Source organism: Panthera leo, chromosome C1, assembly GCF_018350215.1.
Source record: "Panthera leo isolate Ple1 chromosome C1, P.leo_Ple1_pat1.1, whole genome shotgun sequence".
Taxonomy (NCBI): domain Eukaryota; kingdom Metazoa; phylum Chordata; class Mammalia; order Carnivora; family Felidae; genus Panthera; species Panthera leo.
This window is the reverse complement of record NC_056686.1, coordinates 175,405,745-175,415,920: the sequence shown is the minus strand read 5'-3', so window position 1 is coordinate 175,415,920 and position 10,176 is coordinate 175,405,745. Positions and strand designations below refer to the sequence as shown.

General features: G+C 40.6%; 1 pseudogene; it reads left to right on the top strand.

Annotated features, from left to right (window-relative positions):
- Positions 1-623: 623 nt before the first annotated feature.
- Positions 624-8,806, top strand: LOC122226041 (annotated as a pseudogene).
- The last annotated feature ends 1,370 nt before the right edge of the window (positions 8,807-10,176 follow it).

Sequence of the window (10,176 nt, the reverse complement as noted above, 5' to 3'; positions counted from 1 at the left end):
GCATGGAGCTAAATGTGGCCAAATGACCCAGTCTTAGCCAGTGAAATATGTAACAACTACTGGAGCTTTTAGGAAAGCTTATGTCAGGGTGGCATTGTAGGGGCTGAAAGTGGTCTTTCCCTTTTCTTCTTTGCTTGAAGTTTCAGTGGTTATCTTGAGACCATAATTGGAAAACACAAAGATGGAAAACTAACAGCTAGCTACACATGATGGAGCAAACAAATAGAAAGTCTAGGCTCCTGATGACATGGCTTAGTGGTTGACCAACATCAGCAACCATCTATCTCTACACTTCTTATTTAGTCGGATTTTTTGCTTCTTGCTTTCCAAGTCATTCTTGACCTACTATCACTGAAATAATGTCAATTTCATCATCTTAGTCACTATTTCTCTGAGGTAAGTGATGAATACGAAAAGGGAGCTATGTGATCACAAGTCTCCTCACACAAACCTTAGGAAACCTTATTTGTTAAGTTATTAGAACCTGGTGTGTGTGTGTGTGTGTGTGTGTGTGTGTGTGTGTATGTGCGCGCGTGCGCGTATAGTTTTGTTTATTTGCTTGTTTTTCCTGTGTTGCCTCTTTGTAAGAAGGTTTGTAATAACAATGAACAATTAGCTGATGGTTACTTTTAACCAAAAATGTGGTGGCGACTGATTTGGATATCGTGTGCTGGCCAAAACTGGGGACCACGATGTCAAATTGTTATTTCTTAAAAAGAAGCTGGTTCAACCATGGAGTCACACTAAGAACAGCTCTTACAGAGTTGCTGGTGGGTGGGCTTCCAAAGATATTTAAGAAATATGTGATGTGTGCAATACTACCATCTTCAACTTGCACTGGGTGTATCCTCACTATAAATTTGGAGTATGTGCGGATTGCTACCAAATGACAAGCAAAAATTGCCAAGAGAGTATTACCTACAAGGTTTTCCTCGGCTGGGATGAATGAAGAGTCAGGTATATGAAGCAAGGAACTTGATGCCTACACAGGTCAGTCTTGGAAAAGTTCTTTATAATGTTGGAGACTGTTCATTTTGTAAGATCAAATGTGGGATAGAGGCAAATTGTCCTTGTTAAAACAGTAAATTCAAGCTCTTTTCAAAGCTAGCCTCAGAAGAAGACATTAAACAGACACCTTTAATGAGAGGAAAAACCTATTCTTAGTGTTATGCTTCTGTAGAATCCCTCAGTCTTGGAAGCAGCAGCTGTGGGCAAGGGTGCAGCCTCCCAGCCAGCCAACAGCATAAAGCTGACCTGTCCAACCAGCACTTTTCCTTTACATTGGCCAGCAGACTCAACAAGAGGGAATGTCAACACAGAAAACAAAGACAAAATGGACAAAAGAATGCGTAAAAAATCCTTGATATCTTTCCTTCTTTGGTAGAAAATAAGACTTCTCTGATTTATGGAAGAACCTCAAGAATTGATACTAAGCATGACATTCTGGTAACTCCTCACTACTGGCTGTGTGGTAATTGCTTACTGTGCTTGCAGGATCCCAAAAATAAGAGGAACTGGAATGTTTTCAAGGAGTACAGGAAACAGGGTAGCCAGTAATGGTGTCTGGATGCATCATAAATTGAAGGCTGAATTTTGAAAACTTTACTCCCTCATCAAAGAGTTTGATAACCAGTAAGTTGATCTAGTTAATTGTAGGACTATCTTAGTCTATTTGGGCTGCTATAATAAAATACCATAGACTGGATAGCTTAAAAAGCAAACATTTATTTATCACGGTTCTGGAGACTGAAAAGTCCAAGTTCAAGGTATTGAAAGACTTGGTGTCTGGTGAGGGCCACTTCTTGGTTCATAGACGACTGTCTTCTTGCTGTGTGTTCCCAGGATAGAGGCAAGGGAACTTTCTGGGGTCTCTTTTATAAGGGCACTGATGTATTCATAAGGACAGAGTCTAATCACCTCCCAATGGCCCCACTTCAAAATATCACATTGGGGAGTTAGATTCAAAAAATGAATTTTGGGGGAGACACATTCAATCAATAGCAAGGACAAATGAAATTATCACTGAAGTCACAAAAGGAGACTTTTGAATTGTACTTGAAGTGTTCCAAATCTCTTGAAAAATGAAAAGGAATTAGTGATTTTGAAACTTAAGGTCTGGTTACCAGGAAGAAATTTTAGAGATATAATGCCTTACAGGTTTGATGATCTGGTGGCCAACATTCCATTGTTTGAGTACACGAGGTGAGATGGTGAACTGCATTTTTTCCTCTAGGCTACCAAACTACTTTGGCCAGATTGGGGTACCAAGATGTATGGTGCTTGTAGACTAATTATTCTGGAAGATCAAAAATGTGGAATAACATCTTTACTGAGATATATCTGTTGCAGCTGGTGTCATGGTCTATGTGGAAATTTCAAAAGGACAGTGACTGAGAAGTCCTTAAAACTTTCCAAGATAGAGATTGTCATGAACTCATAAAAAAGCAATTTATTGAAGGAAAAGAGAAGCCAAGAACCTTCTGGTACATACATACCACTAAAGACACAGAGAAGTTATTAGCATTTCTTTAAAAGTTATCAGAAAAGCAAATTCAGGAAAACCCAGCAACCACGATCTTACTAATCAGATCTGGTGTTTAGACCTATCACTAAGAAAACATCTTCATCAAGAGTATGAAGTTGAACCCAGAAAACCGCCAGAGGATTAGCAGAAGGGAGTCTCCGGAGTCAAGCTCAGACTAGAGGCCCACGGAAGAGGGTAGGAAGGGCGGCGAGGCGGTGCGCGCTCCACGGACTGGCGGGAGGGAGCCGGGGCGGAGGGGCGGCTCGCCGGCCAAGCAGAGCCCCCGAGTCTGGCTGGCAAAAGCGGAGGGGCCGGACAGACTGTGTTCCGACAGCAAGCGCGACTTAGCGTCTGGGAGGTCATAAGTTAACAGCTCTGCTCGGAAAGCGGGAAGGCTGGAGGACAAAGGGAGGGAGAGCTGCTGAGCCCCCGGACAGCAGAGCTCAGCTTGGCGGGGAACAAAGGCGCCAGCGCCATCTCCCCCGCCCATCCCCCAGCCAAAATCCCAAAGGGAACCAGTTCCTGCCAGAGAACTTGCTCGCTCCGCGCAAACACCCAACTCTGTGCTTCTGCGGAGCCAAACCTCCGGCAGCGGATCTGACTCCCTCCCGCTGCCACAGGGCTCCTCCTGAAGTGGATCACCTAAGGAGAAGCGAGCTAAGCCTGCCCCTCCAGCCCCCGTGCACCTTGCCTACCCACCCCAGCTAATACGTCAGATCCCCAGCAACACAAGCCTGGCAGTGTGCAAGTAGCCCAGACGGGACACGCCACCCCACAGTGAATCCCGCCCCTAGGAGAGGGGAAGAGAAGGCACACACCAGTCTGACTGTGGCCCCAGCAGTGGGCTGGGGGCAGACATCGGGTCGGACTGCGGCCCCGCCCACTAACTCCAGTTATACACCACAGCACAGGGGAAGTGCACTGCAGGTCCTCACCACGCCAGGGACTCTCCAAAATGACCAAACGTTAGAATTCCCCTCAGAAGAATCTCCAGGAAATAACAACAGCTAATGAACTGATCAAAAAGGATTTACATAATATAACAGAAAGTGAATTTAGAATAATAGTCATAAAATTAATCGCTGGGCTTGAAAACAGTATACAGGACAGCAGAGAATCTCTTGCCACAAAGATCGAGGGACTAAGGAACAGTCACGAGGAGCTGAAAAACGCTTTAAACGAAATGCAAAACAAAATGGAAACCACGATAGCTCGGCTTGAAGAGGCAGAGGAGAGAATAGGTGAACTAGAAGATAAAGTTATGGAGAAAGAGGAAGCTGAAAGAAAGAGAGATAAAAAAATCCAGGAGTATGAGGGGAAAATTAGAGAACTAAGTGATACACTAAAAAAAAATAATATACGCATAATTGGTATCCCAGAGGAGGAAGAGAGAGGGAAAGGTGCTGAAGGGGTACTTGAAGAAATTATAGCTGAGAACTTCCCTGAACTGGGGAAGGAAAAAGGCATTGAAATCCAAGAGGCACAGAGAACTCCCTTCAGACGTAACTTGAATCGATCTTCTGCACGACATATCATAGTGAAACTGGCAAAATACAAGGATAAAGAGAAAATTCTGAAAGCAGCAAGGGATAAACGTGCCCTCACATATAAAGGGAGACCTATAAGACCCGTGACTGATCTCTCCTTTGAAACTTGGCAGGCCAGAAAGGCTTGGCACGATATCTACAGTGTGCTAAACAGAAAAAATATGCAGCCGAGAATCCTTTATCCAGCAAGTCTGTCATTTAGAATAGAAGGAGAGATAAAGGTCTTCCCAAACAAAAAAAATTGAAGGAATTTGTCACCACGAAACCAGCCCTACAAGAGATCCTAAGGGGGATCCTGTGAGACAAAGTACCAGAGACATCACTACAAGCATAAAACATACAGACATCACAATGACTCTAAACCCATATCTTTCTATAATAACACTGAATGTAAATGGATTAAATGCGCCAACTAAAAGACATAGGGTATCAGAATGGATAAAAAAACAAGACCCATCTATTTGCTGTCTACAAGAGACTCATTTTAGATCTGAGGACACCTTTAGATTGAGAGTGAGGGGATGGAGAACTATCTATCATGCTCCTGGAAGCCAAAAGAAAGCTGCAGTAGCCATACTTATATCAGACAAACTAGACTTTAAATTAAAGGCTGTAACAAGAGATGAAGAAGGGCATTATATAATAATCACAGGGTCTATCCACCAGGAAGAGATAACTATTATAAATGTCTATGCGCCAAATACCCGAGCCCCCAGATATATAAAACAATTACTCATAAACATAAGCAACCTTATTGATAAGAATGTGGTCATTGCAGGGGACTTTAACACCCCACTTACAGAAATGGATAGATCATCTAGACACACAGTCAATAAAGAAACAAGGGCCCTGAATGATACATTGGATCAGATGGACTTGACAGATATATTTAGAACTCTGCATCCCAAAGCAACAGAATATACTTTCTTCTCGAGTGCACATGGAACATTCTCCAAGATAGATCATATACTGGGTCACAAAACAGCCCTTCATAAGTTTACAAGAATTGAAATTATACCATGCATACTTTCAGACCACAATGCTATGAAGCTTGAAATCAACCACAGGAAAAAGTCTGGAAAACCTCCAAAAGCATGGAGGTTAAAGAACACCCTACTAACGAATGAGTGGGTCAACCAGGCAATTAGAGAAGAAATTAAAATATATATGGAAACAAACGAAAATGAAAATACAACAATCCAAACGCTTTGGGATGCAGCGAAGGCAGTCCTGAGAGGAAAATACATTGCAATCCAGGCCTATCTCAAGAAACAAGAAAAATCCCAAATACAAAATCTAACAGCACACCTAAAGGAAATAGAAGCAGAACAGCAAAGGCAGCCTAAACCCAGCAGAAGAAGAGAAATAATAAAGATCAGAGCAGAAATAAACAATATAGAATCTAAAAAAACTGTAGAGCAGATCAACGAAACCAAGAGTTGGTTTTTTGAAAAAATAAACAAAATTGACAAACCTCTAGCCAGGCTTCTCAAAAAGAAAAGGGAGATGACCCAAATAGATATAATCATGAATGAAAATGGAATGATTACAACCAATCCCTCAGAGATACAAACAATTATCAGGGAATACTATGAAAAATTATATGCCAGCAAATTGGACAACCTGGAAGAAATGGACAAATTTCTAAACACCCACACTCTTCCAAAACTCAATCAGGAGGAAATAGAAAGCTTGAACAGACCCATAACCAGCGAAGAAATTGAATCGGTTATCAAAAATCTCCCAACAAATAAGAGTCCAGGACCAGATGGCTTCCCAGGGGAGTTCTACCAGATGTTTAAAGCAGAGATAATACCTATCCTTCTCAAGCTATTCCAAGAAATAGAAAGGGAAGGAAAACTTCCAGACTCATTCTATGAAGCCAGTATTACTTTGATTCCTAAACCAGACAGAGACCCAGTAAAAAAAGAGAACTACAGGCCAATATCCCTGATGAATATGGATGCAAAAATTCTTAATAAGATACTAGCAAATCGAATTCAACAGCATATAAAAAGAATTATTCACCATGATCAAGTGGGATTCATTCCTGGGATGCAGGGCTGGTTCAACATTCGCAAATCGATCAACGTGATACATCACATTAACAAAAAAAAAGAGAAGAACCATATGATCCTGTCAATCGATGCAGAAAAGGCCTTTGACAAAATCCAGCACCCTTTCTTAATAAAAACCCTTGAGAAAGTCGGGATAGAAGGAACATACTTAAAGATCATAAAGGCCATTTATGAAAAGCCCACAGCTAACATCATCCTCAACGGGGAAAAACTGAGAGCTTTTTCCCTGAGATCAGGAACACGACAGGGATGCCCACTGTCACCGCTGTTGTTTAATATAGTGCTGGAAGTTCTAGCATCAGCAATCAGACAACAAAAGGAAATCAAAGGCATCAAAATTGGCAAAGATGAAGTCAAGCTTTCGCTTTTTGCAGATGACATGATATTATACATGGAAAATCCGATAGACTCCACCAAAAGTCTGCTAGAACTGATACATGAATTCAGCAAAGTTCCAGGATACAAAATCAATGTGCAGAAATCAGTTGCATTCTTATACACTAACAATGAAGCAACAGAAAGACAAATGAAGAAACTGATCCCATTCACAATTGCACCAAGAAGCATAAAATACCTAGGAATAAATCTAACCAAAGATGTGAAAGATCTGTATGCTGAAAACTATAGAAAGCTTATGCAGGTAATGGAAGAAGATATAAAGAAATGGAAAGACATTCCCTGCTCATGGATTGGAAGAATAAATATTGTCAAAATGTCAATACTACCCAAAGCTATCTACACATTCAATGCAATCCCAATCAAAATTGCACCAGCATTCTTCTCGAAACTAGAACAAGCAATCCTGAAATTCATATGGAACCACAAAAGGCCCCGAATAGCCAAAGTAATTTTGAAGAAGAAGACCAAAGCAGGAGGCATCACAATCCCAGACTTTAGCCTCTACTACAAAGCTGTAGTCATCAAGACAGCATGGTATTGGCATAAAAACAGACACATAGACCAATGGAATAGAATAGAAACCCCAGAACTAGACCCACAAACGTATGGCCAACTCATCTTTGACAAAGCAGGAAAGAACATCCAATGGAAAAAAGTCTCTTTAACAAATGGTGCTGGGAGAACTGGACAGCAACATGCAGAAGGTTGAAACTAGACCACTTTCTCACACCATTCACAAAAATAAACTCAAAATGGATAAAGGACCTGAATGTGAGACAGGAAACCATCAAAACCTTAGAGGAGAAAGCAGGAAAAGACCTCTCTGACCTCAGCCGTAGCAATCTCTTACTCGGCACATCCCCAAAGGCAAGGGAATTAAAAGCAAAAGTGAATTACTGGGACCTTATGAAGATAAAAAGCTTCTGCACAGCAAAGGAAACAACCAACAAAACTAAAAGGCAACCAACGGAATGGGAAAAGATATTTGCAAATGACACATCGGACAAAGGGCTAGTATCCAAAATCTATAAAGAGCTCATCAAACTCCACACCCGAAAAACAAATAACCCAGTGAAGAAATGGGCAGAAAACATGAATAGACACTTCTCTAAAGAAGACATCCGGATGGCCAACAGGCACATGAAAAGATGTTCAACGTCGCTCCTTATCAGGGAAATACAAATCAAAACCACACTCAGATACCACCTCACGCCAGTCAGAGTGGCCAAAATGAAGAAATCAGGAGACTATAGATGCTGGAGAGGATGTGGAGAAACAGGAACCCTCTTGCACTGTTGGTGGGAATGCAAATTGGTGCAGCCGCTCTGGAAAGCAGTGTGGAGGTTCCTCAGAAAATTAAAAATAGACCTACCCTATGACCCAGCAATAGCACTGCTAGGAATTTATCCAAGGGATACAGGAGTACTGATGCATAGGGGCACCTGTACCCCAACGTTTATAGCGGCACTCTCAACAATAGCCAAATTATGGAAAGAGCCTAAATGTCCATCAACTGATGAGTGGATAAAGAAATTGTGGTTTATATACACAATGGAATACTACGTGGCAATGAGAAAAAATGAAATATGGCCTTTTGTAGCAACATGGATGGAACTGGAGAGTGTGATGCTAAGTGAAATAAGCCATACAGAGAAAGACAGATACCATATGGTTTCACTCTTATGTGGATCCTGAGAAACATAACAGAAACCCATGGGGGAGGGGAAGGGAAAAAAAAAAAAAAAAAAAAGAGGTTAGAGTGGGAGAGAGCCAAAGCATAAGAGACTGTTAAAAACTGAGAACAAACTGAGGGTTGATGGGGGGTGGGAGGGAGGGCAGGGTGGGAGGGAGGGCAGGGTGGGTGATGGGTATTGAGGAGGGAACCTTTTGGGATGAGCACTGGGTGTTGTATGGAAACCAATTTGACAGTAAATTTCATATATTAAAAAATAAAAAAAAAAAAAAAAGAGTATGAAGTTGAAGGCTGGGCAATTGTAAGTTTCTCAGAGATGTGGTAATTATCCCAACAGGAACTCCATATGAGGTTCATAACTTATTTAGCTGTATCAAGTGGTTGATGATTTTGTTTCTCAGAGCATTTTAAACAATGTTTCTGGCTTACTAAGGAATTTTCTTATCTGTCACAGACTCATACCAATCATGAAGATAAATTATAGGTGAAGGATATTATCTACCATGCAGTGAAAGATGCAGTAGCTACACTAAAAGCCAGCAAATCCATTTTCAACAAACCCTAAAGGCCCCAGAGATCTTGTAACCCTGGCACAATGGAAATGATTTATTGGTAGCTGCCAAAACTTTTCAGGAAGGATTCCTGGGGATGTTAAGAATCAAGTTACTTCATTTTTAAAAACTGTGCCTGACTTTTGAGGGTACACTGATAATGTACATCTCTAGTGTTTGCAGATGCTAAATGTGTATATGTAGTGAATATTTACAGAGCATGCATCCTTAAACTGTGACTTCTTACCTACTATACAAGTGCAGACCTTTTACCAAGCTGCAAAAACAAAACCCCTTACCAGCGTTGGATCAATACCTGTGGTTATCCCATAGCTACTTATTTGGATAGTTTAGACGAAATGCATTTATAACTATTAGGAATCACTTTGCACAGTTTATTTGGGTTGAATTTTTTTCATGTTTGTCTAAGTAACCCTCCTCTGCATTTTAAGATTCAAAAGAGCGATGGAGGAAATCAACAGCTAATGATGGAGTTTTTATTATATTGCGTAAGATTGACATTATATAGTAGAAATCAATCAACTGGGAGGTAATAATCTTTTTTTTTTTTTAGTAGCCAACACTTTTTTAAAATGTTTATTTTTGAGAGAGAGAGGAGAGCATGCATGAGCAGGAAGGAGAGGGGCAGAGAGAGAGGGAGACAGAATCCTCAACAGGCTCTAGGCTCTGAGCTGTCAGCACAGAGCCCAATGCAGGGCTCAAACCCAAGAATTGTGAGATCATGACCTGAGCGAAAGTTGGATGCTTAACTGACTGAGCCACCCAGGCACCCCGATAATCTTTTTTTAAATAAAATTTTTTACTTAAATGAAGCTTTGCTGACTTTAAGTGTTAAGTGTTTTGCACTATTCATATAATAAAGTTTGCAAAATACCTTTGCTAAAAGTAATGTAGCATCAAACCATGTAAGGTAAAAACTAATATATTTGCAGAGAGAAATAAATTAATTCATTATCATGATTGGAGACTTCAATACCCCTCTGTCAGAATGGACAGATTCAGCAGGTGAAAATTAGTAAGGACATAGTTGAACTCAACATTATCAATCAACTGAATATAATCAACATCTACAGACCACTTTATCCAAAATAGCAAAATACATATTCTTCTTGGGCTCACATGGAACATTCACCAAGGTAGACCACATTCTGGATATAAAACACACCTTAACAAGCTTAAAAGAATAGAAATCAAACAATACCTTCTCTTAGACCACAATGGAGTTAACTAGAAACCAAGAACAGAAAAATATTAGGAAAATCCTCAAACATGTGGAAATTAAACAACATACTCTTAAATAACACACTGGTCAAAGAAGATATCTCAGGAGAAATTTAAAATTACTTTAAACTACATGAAAATG